This window comes from Lemur catta, chromosome 9 (genome assembly GCF_020740605.2).
Source record: "Lemur catta isolate mLemCat1 chromosome 9, mLemCat1.pri, whole genome shotgun sequence".
Classification (NCBI taxonomy): domain Eukaryota; kingdom Metazoa; phylum Chordata; class Mammalia; order Primates; family Lemuridae; genus Lemur; species Lemur catta.
The window spans coordinates 43942656-43959557 of NC_059136.1; the positions used below are offsets into that span (position 1 = coordinate 43942656).

General features: G+C 39.8%; 1 long non-coding RNA gene across 1 annotated transcript; it reads left to right on the forward strand.

Annotated features, from left to right (window-relative positions):
* Positions 1–1912: 1912 nt before the first annotated feature.
* LOC123645046 lies at positions 1913–12581 on the forward strand. The gene is made up of 3 exons (XR_006737371.1): positions 1913–2031; positions 7230–7295; positions 12455–12581. It is a non-coding gene; the product is annotated as an uncharacterized LOC123645046 (long non-coding RNA).
* Positions 12582–16902: the final 4321 nt, after the last annotated feature.

Consider the following 16902-nt stretch of genomic DNA (forward strand, 5'->3'; position numbering starts at 1 on the left):
TCTGGCAAATAACTTGGCATTTTGAAGAAATGCACTAACTATTTTAAATAATTTTCTTTCCTTAAAATAAAAGTAATATATGTACCCTCTAGAATTTTTGAAAAGTACAAAAAACAAATAAAAATGATTTCTAATTCTAACACTTAGAGATAACTTCTGAGAATGTTCAGTTCTTCTGTTTTTCTCCCAGGTTATGCATTTCTATACTTACTTGCTTATTTATAGGCTAACCCAGAACAATCAGCAAATGTAGTTTTGTATCTTGCTTTTTGCAGTTAATATTATATCATCATCATTTTCTCCATGTAACAGTTCATAAAAACTTTTTATGGCTACATAATATTCCATTACATGAGCTATTTCATACTCTCTCCAATCACCTATTATGAGACATTTAGGTATTTCTAGTTTTTCACTATTACAAATTAATGAGCTAAAAATTATCAAGTATTTACTATGGGCCAGGCATTCTGTTGAGTCTTTCATCTTCAGTGACACTTTAATTATCCATAACAGCCCTTTGAGGAAGGTATTCACTATTACACCCATTTTTTAGATGAGCAAACTAATGACTCTAGAGGTTGGATCCTTCATCCAAGATCGTGGAGCTGGTAAATAAGAAAGCCAGAATTCTCACACAGGAGATTTGGCTTGAGAACCTTTGCTAACCAGTATGCATACAATCATGATAAATTCTCCTAATATAGGATTCTTTGTCCACAAGACATACTAACAGTTTTTAATGAAAAAAAATATTAATACCAGCAGTGGAATTACTGAGTCAAAGGATGTTAAGAAACTTCCTGCTGTCAAATTGTTTTTCTAAAATATTATGCTGATTTATGCTAAATAGATGCAGTGTAGGGGCCTGCCCCCTATTCCTGAGAGAGACATGAAATCCTTAGTTGTACAGGTTCTCTTATAGCCTTTTATCCTAACTACTATAGTGCGTATCACATTCCATTTGTTTATTTATATTTCAGTCTGTCTTGCTATACTGTAAAATCTTTGGGAGTAAAATTCAGTCTCATTTGTCTTTTAATTCATATCTACTCCTATGTCAGATACACAGTAAACTCTCGATATGACTTCTGTTAAAGAAAAAATAAAACCACCATGACTTGCAATTTCAGGGGCCAGTTAGCTACATACAAGAATATGTCACTTCACTTTCCTCTCCAGTTCCCACATTTCCATAATATGAAGCTAGAGCTCTAAACATCCCAGTCCCCTACTGGTGCTGTGGGTGCCCTCCCCACCTCGTCCTCTCTCACAACATAATTCCCAACTTTCTAAACCCATCTCTGATACTATCTCCACCCTGAAGCCTCTACTCTTACCATCCTCCCCTCCAGTGCTAAACTTTTCCCCTTCCACACTCTATGAAAAGATTGTTTATAATCCCTACTGTGACAGTAGGTTGTTACTAATTTAGCATTTTGTCATATAATTTCTTTAATGAATCTTTAGTAATCATAATACCACTTATTCCTTGTATTTATCTCTTATTCCCTGATCACCCTAAACAGATTTTAAGACTGTGGGCACTTGTCCCCACTCTCCAAGCTTTATGGAGGTGATTCACTAGAAGCACTCAGAACTCCCCCAGGCATTCAGAGGTGGGCCAAGGAGCTGTCCTGTTTGCAGGCATCTTTCTAGGTGGATTTGTATGGCTTCAGCCATCATGATATTTTGGAAGAAAATTCAGGGGTCATTGATTTTTCCCATATTTCCCCATGAAAAGAACTGTGTTTTCTCCATCATAGTTCTAACCAGAGGCTCCCAGAATCTTATGGATGAGTTTTGCCACTGTAGTGTTTAGGGAGCTCACAATTAACTGGTTTTCCTGGTAATCTACAGGACCCGTGATTACTCCTTTTTTTTTTTTTTTAAACAGGATCTCTCTGTGTTGCCCCGGCTAGAGTGCAATGGTGTGATCACAGTTCACTACAACCTCCAACTCCTGGGTAGGACTATCTCTCATCAACATAAAGTTACTAAGTTTCCCATGGCTGAAAAAAATGCTGTCAGGTAATGAAAGCTTGCTCCATTTGCATGCCCTGCTCCTCAAATGAGGCCAATGTATTTGATTACCCCCTCAGTTTCCATTGCAGTTTATCTAGATATTATTTTTAGTACAGTTTGCATTTTACAGATGACCATATGTTTTCTTTTCCTCTTGGTATCAGCACAGCTTTTTAAGTAAGAATTCTTTGGCATATTAAAATGCTCTAATAAATCAAATACATATGTCTTTAAACCACAAACACAAATATTCGATTTTACATTAATTTGTTGATATAGTTGACCTTATAATATGTTTCTATTTTCCTGTAAGTAAAACTTTCCAACTTTCCTTTTGAGATCCACACTTATGGAAAATTAATATTGAACATGAGGCCAGGTGTGGTGGCTCACGCCTGTAATCCTAGCACTCTGGGAAGCCAAGGCAGGAGGATCGCTTGAGCTGAGGAGTTTGAGACCAACTTGAGCAAGAGTGAGACCCCGTCTCTACTAAAAACAGAAAAGATTAGCCAGGTGTGGTGGCATGTGCCTGTAGTCTCAGCTACTTGGGAGGCTGAGGCAGGAGGATGGCTTGAGCCTAGGAGTTTGAGGTTGCTGTAAGCTAGGCTGATGTCATGGCACTCTAGCAAGGGCACAGAGCGTGACTCTGTCTCAAAAAAAAAAAAAAATGAATGTAGAAATTGTGGAGCCTGAAGGTTGATGGAGATAAAGAGAGGCAGAAGTGGGCTAGAGGATTTCAAAAGAGAAAAGGGAAGGAAAGGAGAATCTGAAGTTAGGGCACCTCTGGTTTACAGCAATGTTAACATGGTGGAAAGGAAAAAAGCAAAGGCACCACCAAGTACAAGAGGAGCCAACAATGAAAAAGAAGCATTAGAAGCGATGGAAAGTTTCAGAAGAGCTGCGGGGAAAAGTGGGTGATGGTGACACAGTTGGCAAAGATGAAGGTCAACTCCAGAATGAAAACTCATTAACAGAAGGAGGATAAAAATGCAGAATTTAAAGAAGAGGCTGTACACCTCTTCAGCCTCCAAACTCTATCCCTGCTTTCAATAGTGCTTTGTGATTTAACAATAGCTTTCATGGCCAGAAAACTTTATTAGGCAGAGGGAAAATGAGTCAGGAATGAAATTGTTTACTGACCAGATAAATCCTGTGATTCCAATAGCTATTGAAGCTCCTTTAATGAAAAGATTGTCTCCAGATTTTTGCGGAAAATAGTTGGCAAAAACAATAACAGTTCTTTGTGCTTGGCATGAAGCTCTGTCTATTATATCTTGCCAGGCCAATTCCACACTTATAAAGAGAGGCAAGAAACTACTGTTTGCCCAGGAGGGGTTGTTCATATTGGAAACAGAGAGGGAATAATATGAGAGTCAAGATTGAAGGACTCATTTTTATTTGTTATTTAATTTACTCATGCAATGAATACTCATTGAACACCCAATAAATGCCAAATAAGACTGTAGACTATAAGAAAATAATATTAATATCAATAAGAATAAAGAGTTTATTAATATTTAAGGACTTGCAGTGGGTTATTCCAGGGGTTGGTAGATTATGGCCTGTGGACCAAATCTACCCACTGCCTACTTTTGTAGTTTAGTAGCCCACTCATTTACATATTGTCTCTGTCTCCTTTTGTGTTAAAAGAGCAGAGTTGAGTAGTTGGACAGGGACTGTATAGCCTGGGAGAGTAAAAGAATATTTATTATTTCATCTTTTACGAAAATAGTTTGCTGACCACCGGATAAACACAATTGTTACCATGGAGGCACATTGGTGTTTCATGAATTATAGGAGGAGAAGCCAGAGATGTTAGTGAAAGCTTCAAAGAAGAGCTGCTGTGTGATACTTCATTTCAGTTTTGTGAGACATAAAGGAGTTTCTGGGCATGAAGAAATGAGAGTGCTGCTTTGGGAACTGCAGTGACAAAGATAGCAGTGTGAAATAACATGTGAATTTTAGGAATCTGCTTGTTGTTTCTTCTGGCTGGAGCATAGATTTGGTTGGGTGACTAAGAATGAGGGGGTGAGGCTAGAACAGGCCAGTAGGACCCAGATCATATATGGAAGGGCCTCGTATTGAGAACTTCACATGCAAACACTCAGCGTGGCAAGACACCCACAATTAATAGCACGTAATCTCTAACTTTATGCACTGAATCTCTAAAAAGAGGAATAAGATATTAAATGAAGCCTATGACAGAATGAGATACATACTATAGAAAAGTCCAAAATATAATGGAGATTTTTCACTAAGAAGAAATTACATATGATTATAGGATTAAAAAATTAATTTATATTACTATTAATAATGTACCTTGAAGAACGGCTGCAATTTCATTGGGTGGAGGGGGTGGTGCACCAGGAAAAGAAAACAGCATAAAGAGAGATAAGCAAAAAGGAATGCTAAGAAATGTGGGGATATCTTAGCCCAGTTTCCCTAGAAAACAGATTTTAGAACAAAGCTTCCTGCTAATATTTTATTGGGTGGTGTATTCTCAGGGAAGTAGAAGAGAGAGAGAAAAGGGTGCGAGGCAAAGACAGAGGGAGTGAAAATATGAGGGGGGCATGTCCCAGGGCGGCCACAGCTGTGTAGCAAGGACAGCTGATTGCTGCAACTTGTGGGGCATTGTCCTAGAGGCTCTCTGAATTTCTGTGTCATAGAACAGTGCATTTGGTAGGAAAGGGGGAAGTAGGGGGAAGAATCTATCCACTACCTTTCTTTTTTGTTCCATTGACCAATTCACTCCTTTGGTCTTAAATCCCCTGAACCTCTGCGGTGTGGCACCCAGCCCTCCTAGACAGTTGCTAGGGACATAAGAGCCCCCATGCCTTTAGCCTGGCTGGAGAGCATGCGTGCCTTTCTCCTTGCCAGTCAGTGTTATGGGCAGGGATCCTCAGTTTCCAGGGGCAGCAACAGTGACCTGACTCCATGACCTTGGGGATAGTGCAAACCTTTGTGAGGACCATTCCAGCCAGAAAGCAAGTGGGCAGGCTTGTGGTGGTACACATGAGCCCAAAACAGGCAGCATTAAATTGTTTGTCTGGAATATAGAGTAGGGACCTAATGGGAGAGAAGACAGGAGAAGCTGGAATGTCTTTTGGGACACATGGTTGTTGGATGAGAATCATGTTCTTTATTTGTTAGCAAATAAAAAGCAACTGAAGGTTTTCTAGAAGGAGATGACATGATCAAGAGTGTGTTTAGCTTTTTTTTTTTTTAGCAGACAACCTAATATGGAAGTGGCACATAAGTAGATTTAGAGGATATAGAAATTGGAAGAAGGACTATTTGTTAGTTAAAAAGAATGATGGCAAAAAGGATCAAGTAGTGGCTCATGCCTGTAATCCTCACACTCTGTGAGGCCGGATCATTTGAGCTCAGGAGTTCGAGACCAACCTGAGCAAGAGCGAGACCCCATCTCTACTAAAAAAAAGAAATAGAAAGAAATTAGCTGGACAACTAAAAATATATAGAAAATATTAGCCGAGCATGGTGGAACATGCCTGTAGTCCCAGCTACTTGGGAGGCTGAGGCAGTAGGATCACTTGAGCCCAGGAGTTTGAGGTTGCTGTGAGCTAGGCTGATGCCACGGCACTCTAGCCCAGGCAACAGAGTGAGACTCTGTCTCAAAGAAAAAAAGGATCAAGTTACTCAGTTCTATACCTTTAGAAAGGCCTGTGGCCTTCTTAAAAAGGCTCCTGCCCAGCCTGCCACATGGGTTATCCTCCTTCATATTTTTAATTTTTAAAAAATTTCTATTTTTTTAATTTCAGCATATTAGTGGGGTACAAATGTTTCGGTTATATATGTTGCCTTTGCCCCACCTGAGTCAGAGCTACAAGCATATCTATCCCCCAGACAGTGTGCACCACACCCATTAGGTGTGAATATACCCATTCCCTCCCCTCCCCTCCCACCTTCCTGGCACCTGACGAATGTTATTACTACAGGTGCATGTAAGTGTTGGTTAGTTAGTACTGATTTGATGGTAAGTACATATGGTGCTTATTTTTCCATTCTTGTGACACTTAGGAGAATGGGTTCCAGCTCTATCCAGGATGATACAAGAGGTGCTAGATCACCGTTGTTTTTTGTGGCTGAGTAGAACTCCATGGTATATGTATACCACATTTTATTAATCCACTCATTTATTGATGGGCACTTGGGTTGTTTCCATATCTTTCCAATTGTGAATTGTGATGCTATAAACATTCCAGTGCAGATGTCATTTTTATAGAATGTCTTTTTTTCCTTTGGGTAGGTGCCCTGCAATGGAGTTGCTGGATCAAATGGTAGTTCTACTTGTAGCTCTTTGAGGTATCTCCATATTGCTTTCCACAGAGGTTGTACTACTTTGCAGCCCCACCAAAGGTGTATGAGTGTTCCTATCTCTCTGCATCCATGTTAACATTAATTGTTTTGTGACTTTTTGATAAAAGTCATTATCAATGGAGTTAAATAATACCTCATTGTGGTTTTGATTTGCATTTCCCTGATGATTAGAGATGTTGAGCATTTTTTCATATGTTCCTTGGCCATTAGTCTGTCTTCTTTTGAAAAGTTTCTGTTCATGTCTTTTGCCTACTTTTCAATGGGGTTGTTTGATTTTTTATTGTTGATTTTCCTGAGTTTTATATAGATTCTAGTTATCAGCCCTTTATCTGGTATGTAGCATGTGAATATTTTTTCCCCTCTGTAGGTTATCTATTTGCTTTCACAATAGTTTCCTTGGCTGTGCAGAAGCTTTTTAATTTGATCAGGTCCCATTTATTTATTTTGTTTTTGCTGTGATTGGCTTTGGTGTTTTCTTCATAAATTCTTTCCCTAGGCTGATATCTATAAGAGTTTTTCCAACATTTTCTTCTAGAATTCTTATAGTTTCATGCCTTAGGTTTAGTCTGTTATCCATTGTCAGTTGACTTTGGTGAGAGGTAAGAGGTGAGGATCTTGTTTCAGTCTTCTACATGTGGCTATCCAGTTTCCATGTGTCATCTTCCTTCTTGAAGGAGGTTGAATAAATGTATATGTCTTATTCCAGGAGACAAAATGAGCTTAGTAGTGTCCACTTTTAAGCAGCATGTGGATTCTACATGCTTATACATTGGTGTGCCCACTTTTAAGATCACAGTAATTAGTCATTCATTATTTATACTGTACCTGTGTAGATAAATAAAACCAATTCTTATTTCTTAATCTAGAGCCTGAGGAGGCCCAGGCTCAAACATCCACATTCTGCATCCATAAGGGAAAAGTGAACTACACAGGTGAGTGAGAAAGAAGGAGGCAGTCCTTCCATCAAGCATGAATGGACTCTATCGTCTCCTCCTTTTACCATGACCTCATTCCTGTCTGAAGTTCTCAAAGAAAGTATCTGTCAGTCCATCACCAACAGTTAGGGCATACTGGATGACAAGCCCTGTTGTGATCCCTGAGGCTTGAGGGCAGAGTTGGCAACAACCTACTCCTGGGTAGAAAGTAGGATGTAGTTATTCTTCAAGGTCACAACCATTGGCTTTGGCCATTCCTGATGGCTACAACAATGCCATATAGGGTCAAGTTAATTCTTTGTTGAGGCCAACACTGCTCCTTTAGAAAGGAAGACAGTAAAGTACAGTTGTTAAAACCACGGGCTCTGGAGCCAGAATGCTTGGATTCAAATCTTGGTTCTACCCTTACTAGCTAGCATTATCTCAATTTCCTTATTCTTAAATGAGAACTGTGATAGTTGTCTCCTAATAGGGTTGTCAAGAGGACAAAATGAAATAATATATGAAAGTGCTTAGCATAATTATTGTTAGCGATTATCAATATTACTACAGGACGATAATTTCTTCCTTATAATTCTGAAAGCCCCCAAATCACTGAAAACCCAGAGTTGTTTTGTAACTCATTGGGTGGCAAAGCCTCATCTGAGGCTATTTAGAGTTGTTATGAATTGTACATAGTATGAATGTTATTTCATCTCAAGTCACATGAATTTTATATGTTTGCCTGTAGAAATATGAATGTCTTTAATTACAGAGTTTTATTCCAAGGCCTGGTGGGATTGTTTTTATGTCATCTGATTCATGTACCATGTTCCTAGCCTAAAAGCTCAAGATTTCCAAATTCCGAAATACAATTGCCCAAGAATTTCAGATAAAAGATTGTGCACCTGTGTTAGTTAGAGGTGGGAAATGACCATCTAGGAATTAACACTGATTCCTCCTATTCATCCTACCATAAAAACACATTAAAAATTCTCAGAAAACTTTGAGTTGCTTTCAAAACATAACCCATTGTGTGAATTTTTGAAAAATATGTTTCTATACATTTATAACTAAAAATAAAATTCTGATAATCTTCCCACCATTTTGTTCCAGGCTCAGCCCACTGATGTAACAATCAGTGCAAACTCTTGGGCTTGCATCCTTTCCCATCATGAAATAGTTTAAAGGATGTTCTACCAAGATAAACCAGTTGTGGAAAACGGTTTGGACTCAAACATGGAAGACTAGTAATTTAATGATGAACTAAAAAAATAAAATAAAAGACTACATTGCATTTGAGAAAACCTCGTTAAGTATTCTCCCACAAAAGTTGTTTGATTTGTATCTGAATGGGGTATTCTGTAGCATGAATTTTAATGACATTTCTTAAGTCTACCTATATAGAGCTGAAGGCTTTCTTTGAAATGGACCCTTAAAATATGTCATTTTAGTTACATTTATTCCTCTCAAGAAAGAGACAATGGAGCCATTCAAAATGCTGCTGAGCAAAATCAGATCTCTGAAAACTTGGTGGTCTACTTCTGGATTCCTCAACTTTACTTCTTTATCTGCCTCAAAGCTGGATGAAAGCCTGCAGATTTTGCTTTTGTCCATATAAGCTGTAGTAACCATACTGGGTGCCCAATGTGTGCCTTTTCTGGCCTTGTCAAAGTAGGGATGAAAGGATTGTCACTCCAGAATGCTTACTTATATTTCAGCCTCCCTTCCTCCCCTGCCCTAAGGCTTCCAGTTTCTGGGATAAAATACCTAATTGCTGCTTGGAAATTTTACCTTTCAATTTGTAAAATCTCACAGCTTTAAAAATCTGTCTAAATTTATTTTGAAAAGAAGTGGAGCACCTTTGATTATTTTCTAAGACTTTACCTCTGGCCAAATTCTCCAATAATTCTAGAGTTACTCCTTGATCATACATCAGCCATGCCTCAGAGGTGTCTAACATTGATGCTTCTGAGACAAGAGATCCCTTATGGCTAGAAAAAAATAAGGGGATATTATCAGAGGAGAGATCATAAGATTATATTAGGTCTACATTATTAGAAATATAATTATCAACCATTAAAATAGTCTTTATGGTGTTGTTTAGGGGTACACTTAAAAAGAGAATTTGGCAAATCTGTACAATGTGAAAATTGTTGATGGCACATGCTAGAGTTTTAGGCATCCTAATAGAACATACTATTCTATTTCTTGTCTGAATCCTGTATCAGGAAGACAGAGATTAAAATATCTGGTTGTTTATTGATGGAATTATTGGAAATTAAGACTTGGGCATGACACAAGGATGGGATTTCTCACATTTAACATCATTATCACAGACTTTTTCACTCAATGTCAGGTAGCACTGGTCAACCGCAGGCCTTCCACACAAAAGGACAGGGCTGCTATTGTGATGCTCTTGGCATGACCAAGGACAAAGGAGAGTGTATTTTCCTAAAATCAGGTAGATCCAAAGAAGAGAAGGAAATAGGAAGGGACTCAGTCATACATGCCTAGTTTTTGATCCTAAATTTACTAATCAGGTAATTTAATCTTCTTCCCATGAGGAAAAATTAATGCAGGTGTAGAGGAAGCCAAGAATGTTGCTCTCATGGAAACACGAATGGTAAATTAGATCCCATTTAATAACACATAGTCCTAATAAAATAATAGAAAGGGCATGGTTTACATTTACATTAGCATTCTTGCCTCTGCCCTCCCCAAACAAAGGTGCATGTAGATGGCTCACAATCAGACATTTATTTTCTAGGGGAAAAAGTCTGAGGCCAGCTCTCTGAACAAATTGACTAATTGTCAGGGAATATTAAATGTAGGTGCCACAGGGTAAACCTCTCCTCTTTTAGAGACTAGCTATATAGATCACTGGTGACATACTTTAGAATATTCAGACCTCAAATTTCAGCAGTGGAATCCTAGTTTGCAGTCTATGCATGACATATTTAACTTCATCAGGAAACCATGGTAGAACCAGAGAACCTTAGGAAAATTTGGCTCTGGTGCTCAGAATAGAAGCTTTCAACAGGGTGCATCAAAAAGATACATCCATTTAGTGAGTGAGAGATACACAATTGTCTAAACTATCAGATTATGTCTTATTTTTTCTGACCAGATAGTAATGAAAAATGGTACTGAGGATTCTGGTTTCCACTCTTTATCAGGAAACGTTCTTTTCCTGCTTTGGCATCAAAATGATATTAACAAAAGCCGAAGCATAACACATAGTCCAGTGGAAGACGGATGTGCCCACGTTTTCTAGGTAGTATCAGTATTTTCACCTGGATGAACCATCACTGGCATAATCCACATATTTAATTATGAGGCTTTCACCATGGAAGGCAATTCACTCTATAGTACCATGGAGATCTGTCCCACAAGGATTGTATGCCACTGGCTTCTGACAATAACCTTTTGTGGTATCACATAAGGTAAAAGAAAGGGCGGATGCTCAGAAAAAGGGACATGAACAAATTTAGTAGATTTAACATATTAGCAAAGCTAATGTGTCAAGTTTAACTGAAAATCACAAGCAGCATGTCTGAAAGCAATTAGAAGTCCTAAAAATAAGATGATCAGAGAAGAAACTATTCTTGCTCAAGATAGTTTTATTGCTCATTCAGACGGAGTGTGCATAGGAAATAACACACAATTACACATGACAGGGTCTGTCATCACAAAGGCACTGCTATACACCTCGATGCCATTGTTTCCTATTCTGTTTGATCCAGAGAATATATTTCCTATACAGTAACTCCCTATTTGGATGTATAAATAAAACTTCTATTCTCTTAATTAGTTGAAAATTAGTTTGTTGTAGTAATACCTTAAGCATATTAAAGCCTCTTAGTAGGTAACTTTCCAAATCCTGACTGCCAGAAATGCCATAATCTTCTTCAACTTCCCACTTACATTTCCTGCAGAAAAAATGAGATAATGGATGTATTTAGTCCAGTGCCTGAGTATATAGTGTATCCTCAATAACTTGGAGCAGCTGGGCCCCATTGGGAAACCAATACTCATCTCAGATCCTGAAGCTATACTGATGAGGGCAAGGAGTGTGTTGGCAGCCACACTCCCTCTCCCTCCATCCAGTGGTCCTTGGAACTAAATCTCATGTCTCAGACCCCAAGTCTGCTGTATCAGCTGTGATTGCTGGGATGCCACATATCCTCTGAGCTACCTTAATGCCAACCCATCTCAAGACCTCCTCATGTACCAGGAATGAGCTCTGAGCTTCTGTGGAACCCTAAACTACGGCCTTTTTCCTTTCATTTATATATCCTAGCCAAGGGTAACTTTATTTTTATTTTCTCCTTCTTAGTTTCTGCTTAGTTTCCCTGTTCAGTCCTCCAGCCCAGCTTAGGGTATTGCTGAATTTTAGCCAGCGTGCTGCCTGGCTCTTGCAAGGCTTCTGTCCCAAAGCTGAATTCTGCTCTCTTATATTTCTGCCCAATCATGAGAAATCCATATGGACAAACTTCGAGCCAATTGATGTTTGCCTGTCCCAGGTTATCATTCACCACTGAGATCTTCATTCCTGTGTGCCCCTGGCCAGATAAACACTGGCAGTTGCCTGAACCATCTCAGTTCTTGATGCTCCTTGGAGTTTCTGTGTCTGAGATACCCCACTCACATCCTCCTATGTCCTAGTGACATAGATGATACTGAAATCCGGTTTCTTACCTCCCTACAAAAGGTGTCTTAGTGGCCCAACTTGCATGTCACCTTGCCTTGTTTGTGACAACACTGATTTTCCAGACTGGGCGGCAAACTAACTGATCTCCAAGTACAAGGAATGGGGCTAGAATAGAAAGTACAAAAAAAGAAAGGAAGGAAGAGAATCCTAAGGCTCCTCACTCAAAGATGTTTATAAGTTGAATCCTGGTCCCTCGAACCCAAACAAACTAAGGAAGTGATTTTTTTTTTCTTTTGTTTTTGGCTCTCTAGAATCACAAACCCTTCAATATTTTGTTCATTAGATTTATTTTCCTTACTTTTTCTGAGCTCAGAATTTCTGTGTAAGATGGAATAAGAAAACTGCAAACTCCCTCGGGCCACAAATCGGGAATTGTTTCAATTACTTCTTTTTTTGTTTGTTTGTTTGACAAAGCCCAGGTCCTGATGAAGCCACATCAGCTCTTTTTCTGTTTTCCTTACAGAACAATTTGCCAGCAGGATTCCTGTTTATGGGGGCAGGAATTGCTTGTACAAATTTCTCATAAGGATTCTGACAGGAAGCTTCTCTCTACTAAGGCGAAGTATTCCTTGTATCGCTGATTTTGGGCATGCAGCCAGAGTAAGTCTGAGATCCCTTATGCCCACCAAGACATCCTTCCCCTTATCTGTATGTTCTGATTTGCTTGAGAAACACAGTTCATTTCTGTAATTATCTCAGAAGGGAAAAGACTAAGTCTGTGTAATTACGGTGTTCATGCATATTGAGGATTTTCTCAAGTTTGGATGTCAGCAGGGTGCCCAGGGAAGGGCTGAATGGTGAATCAAAGTGTTGAGACCACAAGCAGGGTGTGGTGCAGGAGGCCCCATAATGACCTGCCAAAGCCCAATTCCATACTGATCAGTGCAGCTGTGAGAGCCTGGGAAGCGTGACAACAACAGCTCTAGCAGCCATCCTTCCTAGGCTAATTCACTTTGAACAGAAGTAGGGATGGGGAGGCTTTTAAGGCCTGCTTAAAACATGGTTAAAACAGTGACAGTCAGACTAAAGACATCTTCACCTGTGGCATACAATGTGCACGAAGAGTTCTGACCATGATAATAACCTTTTATTAAGCATTTAATACACTAAATGTTATATATGCATTGCATCAGAAATATTTTTTAAGTGTCTTCTAATTGCCACACGTTCTTCTAGGCACTAGGGATTCACCAGGGAATAGAAGAAACAGACAAAAAGAAAATAGATAAAGTCACTGCCCTTAAGGATCATGTAACACTCATTAAATACCTTAAAGTACTCCAAAGTCTGAGTTTTTTCTGATAAGCCATGGCACCTCCTCCTGGTTGAAAATATATGTTGGGCTACATATGAAAACAATGTCAACAGTGGTCTCATTTTCAGTTGTGAAGAGCAGCCATTGGTTTAAAGCATTCATCTTCTCCTTGAGGACAATACCACAAAGTATTGTCCCCAAGCTGGTGGCTTAGCTGAGCCTTTAGTAGGTCTTCCCATCATTCTATTAATGTGGTTGCTTCTGAGTGTTGTGGCATATGGCAAAATTTCATGGTCAGTGTTCCACTGTTGTAACTTCTCTGCTGTAAAATGCATCCTTTTGACGGACAATGCTGAATGGAATACCATGTCCATAAATCAGGCATGCAGCAAGCCCTAGGGTGGTGGTACCAAGGGAAACACAGGAGGCAGGGAAGGCTAAGACATACCTGGAATAGGAAGTCAGGTATTTAAGGATGAATTGTTACCCCCTCCGGGATGAAAGAGGTCTGATGTGATCAAATTGCCACAACATGATGGCTAATCTCTTTGGGGGTTAGTGCCCTATCAAGGGACAAAATATTGGTCTTTTGCAGGAAGACTGACATTCAGCAGTATCAACAGCTAGGGCAGCCTTGATCAGCGGGAACCCAAGGTTTGGACCCATGCACAGCCTTCATCTCTGCCATCGTGGCAACTCAATTCATAGGCCTATTACATGATTGCAAGGGTGGCCAAGGAGAGAGGCTGGCTGATAACTGCTGGATACATCATCTTGTCCTCGCAGTTAAGCACTTGTTCTGCAATGAGGGTCTCTGGTGGACATTATTAGCATGAGATAAAAAGATCACCATGGTTCATGACCATTTCCATTGGGACTTCTATATGCTTCTTTCTAAGATCTCCTTGTCTCTGATCTAATCTCATTCTTTTCAAGGCCCTGACCAAGCAGCCATGCCTTTCAGCACTGCTCAAAGCTCTGTGTATATCCTTACCTCAGGGCACTTCTCCATTCATGCGAAGGGAATGGTCAAGTGTACTGCTCACACCCCCGCCCATGTGGAGGATGTACCCTCACTCCTGTCCTTTAGTGCCATGCCTAAATGGGGCTGTATTGAAGTAGCAGTCCATTTGCAGCTCAAATCAGCCTAATGGGAGAAAAACAGAACACATTGTGGAGCAAGTCTCTGCTCTTTTTCTGCCTTCATCATTTAGTCGTAGGAAACCCACTATGACATGAGGCAACAGATTTGAGTTTCAAGAAAAGTATCATTAACATGTTAAGGCTCATCTTTATGTAACTTACTTGTATCTCTAGACTTGCTTGGGTCTGATCCTGAATATATCATTTCTATTGTCCTGTGTCTAGTAGATTGCTGCTGCACCCACCCAATATTATGATTTGGAGAGTCTGATAATAATACCCAACTCATGCTGACAGCTTCACTCACCTGGTAACCTGTTGTTGGGTGCTCAGTCTTTGCCAGCTCAGTCTTTGCACCCCAGGTGGTGCCTTTTAAATGGTAAGTAGTTCTCTGCTATGAAAGGGGTCTCTATGTCTCTTCTTTTGGGGTTTGCCAGAGATTCTGGAATGCATCCTTACCTATCATAGAACACCATTGGCTCCACTGGGTCAGGTGGCTGAAATTGCAGGGCAGCTAGTGCCACAGAGTAGACCTGTTGCAAAACCTCTTCTTGCTCTGGGCCCCATTCAAAACTATCGGTCTTTCAAGTCACCAGATAAATGCATCAGAGAACTTCTCCCAAATGCAGTCAACATGCTGCCTCCAAAATCTACAGAGGTAGACTAGGTGCCATGGCTCCTTCTTAGTAGTAAAAGGTACAAGATATAAAACTGCTCATCCTTGGAGGGGATTCCTAGACTGTCTTAGGCCATTGGACCCCTAAAATCATCACTTATATGGAATATTTGGACTAGTATGATGTTCTGAAGAATGCTAATGTGATCAAGATTCCTTCTGAATACATTGTGACCGAGAGCAGAAGACTTAATATACCTCTGGGAAAATAAAATGAATATATAATGTCCTTCCCACAGAAGGGAACTGCCTTTGATCTTCCTTTTTGATAGAATTGGAGAACACATTCAGCAGGTCAGTAGCCTCACACCCAGTACCAGAATCTGTGTTGATCTGTTTCATAAAGATTTCACATCTAGCATGGGAGCTGAGTTGGGGTGACCATAACACATGGTGAGGTTTGTAGAGTCCACTGTCTTCCATCACAACTAATAGGCTTTATTTTTTCAGGAACCGTATAGAGGAATTGAATAAGCATATGTAGGGACTGCCATCCCTGCATCTTGTAAGTCTTTGGTGGTAGGGAAAATTTCCAAAATTCCTTCTGGAATGCAACATTATTAATACTTATACTTAATTACCTTGGAAAGGGGTGGAGGCAATCTGATGAGTTTCCTATAATTTTGATTCAGACTCCATAGATCAAGAAATAATAACAGTGTTCTGCCAGCTGTTAAGCATCATTGTCCCAGTTACACACTTGGAAATGGGAAAATGTGTCTGTGAACTCAATGAACCCTCTGTAGGATGGACTTAGAAATCTGTTCATCACCTGGTCTCCAGGAGCCTCTCCTTCATCTGGAGCTTCTGGATGGTATTTTGGGTTCCTTGTATCAGTGTCAGATCAAACCCTCTATTCAATTATCCTTGAAGGGTCTAGGTGTTCCATTTTCCTCCTGAGTAGTTACTCTAGAAAATTGATGTGGGGGCATATTTATTGTCTATACATTTGATGATATTATAGTCCTTCTTCAAAGGAAACAAGCCTGCCTTTTGATCAATAACCTCTGAGTCTGTAAACTAATTTAGATCTGGAAATTGGGTGAAGGACTACAGCTTTTCATTGTGTTAGCTGACATTTGCCAGCTCTTGATTTAGGGAAGAGAAGAAGGAGGGGATTATTTTAATTCAAGTTGAATAACACCCTTCTGGACTGCACATCTATCTTGTGGAATATTGTAATTTATGAGTCATTGCAATAGATCCCTTCAGGTCAAGGAACCTTGATTGCTACCTAGCCCTTCCCATTATGATGATCACATCCACTTTGCTTCTGAAGGTTAAGTGCTGCCATTTTGTTATTCTGGGATCATTTTATAACCCACTGATACAAAGCAGCCCAGTACCAAGGTAGCACATTCAACTACCACACCAACAGATGGAAGCCTCCACTGTGCTTCTCAAATCTGTGCTCTGTCTTCAGGAGAAGCTTCATTATGGCCTTGGTAATGGAATATCCATGAATCCTTCTAGCAAATAGTCAGTTAGTAGGGTTTTCTGGTCTCACATAATAAATCCATTCTAACATTTTCACTTCCTTTAGCCTCTGGTTCCTTCAGTTATTCATCTGGGCAGTTCTGGCATCTCTGCCTCATTCTCTGTGCAGCATTACTAGGACTGAGTCCAGATCTCTTTGCCAGGACATTAAATCCTGTATCCTTGTTCAGACTGTGCTGAGACAAGACCCAAGTTATTGGTCTTGGCAAAAAGGGGGTGAGTGGTAGTGGATCTTAAGGAGAAAAAGGATGCAAGGCATCTTCCTCTGGTGAGGGCTTTTCAAGGTGTCTAGGCAATTGGAAGTTGCTCTCCTCTAATAACAGGTATTCTTTTGCCAGCC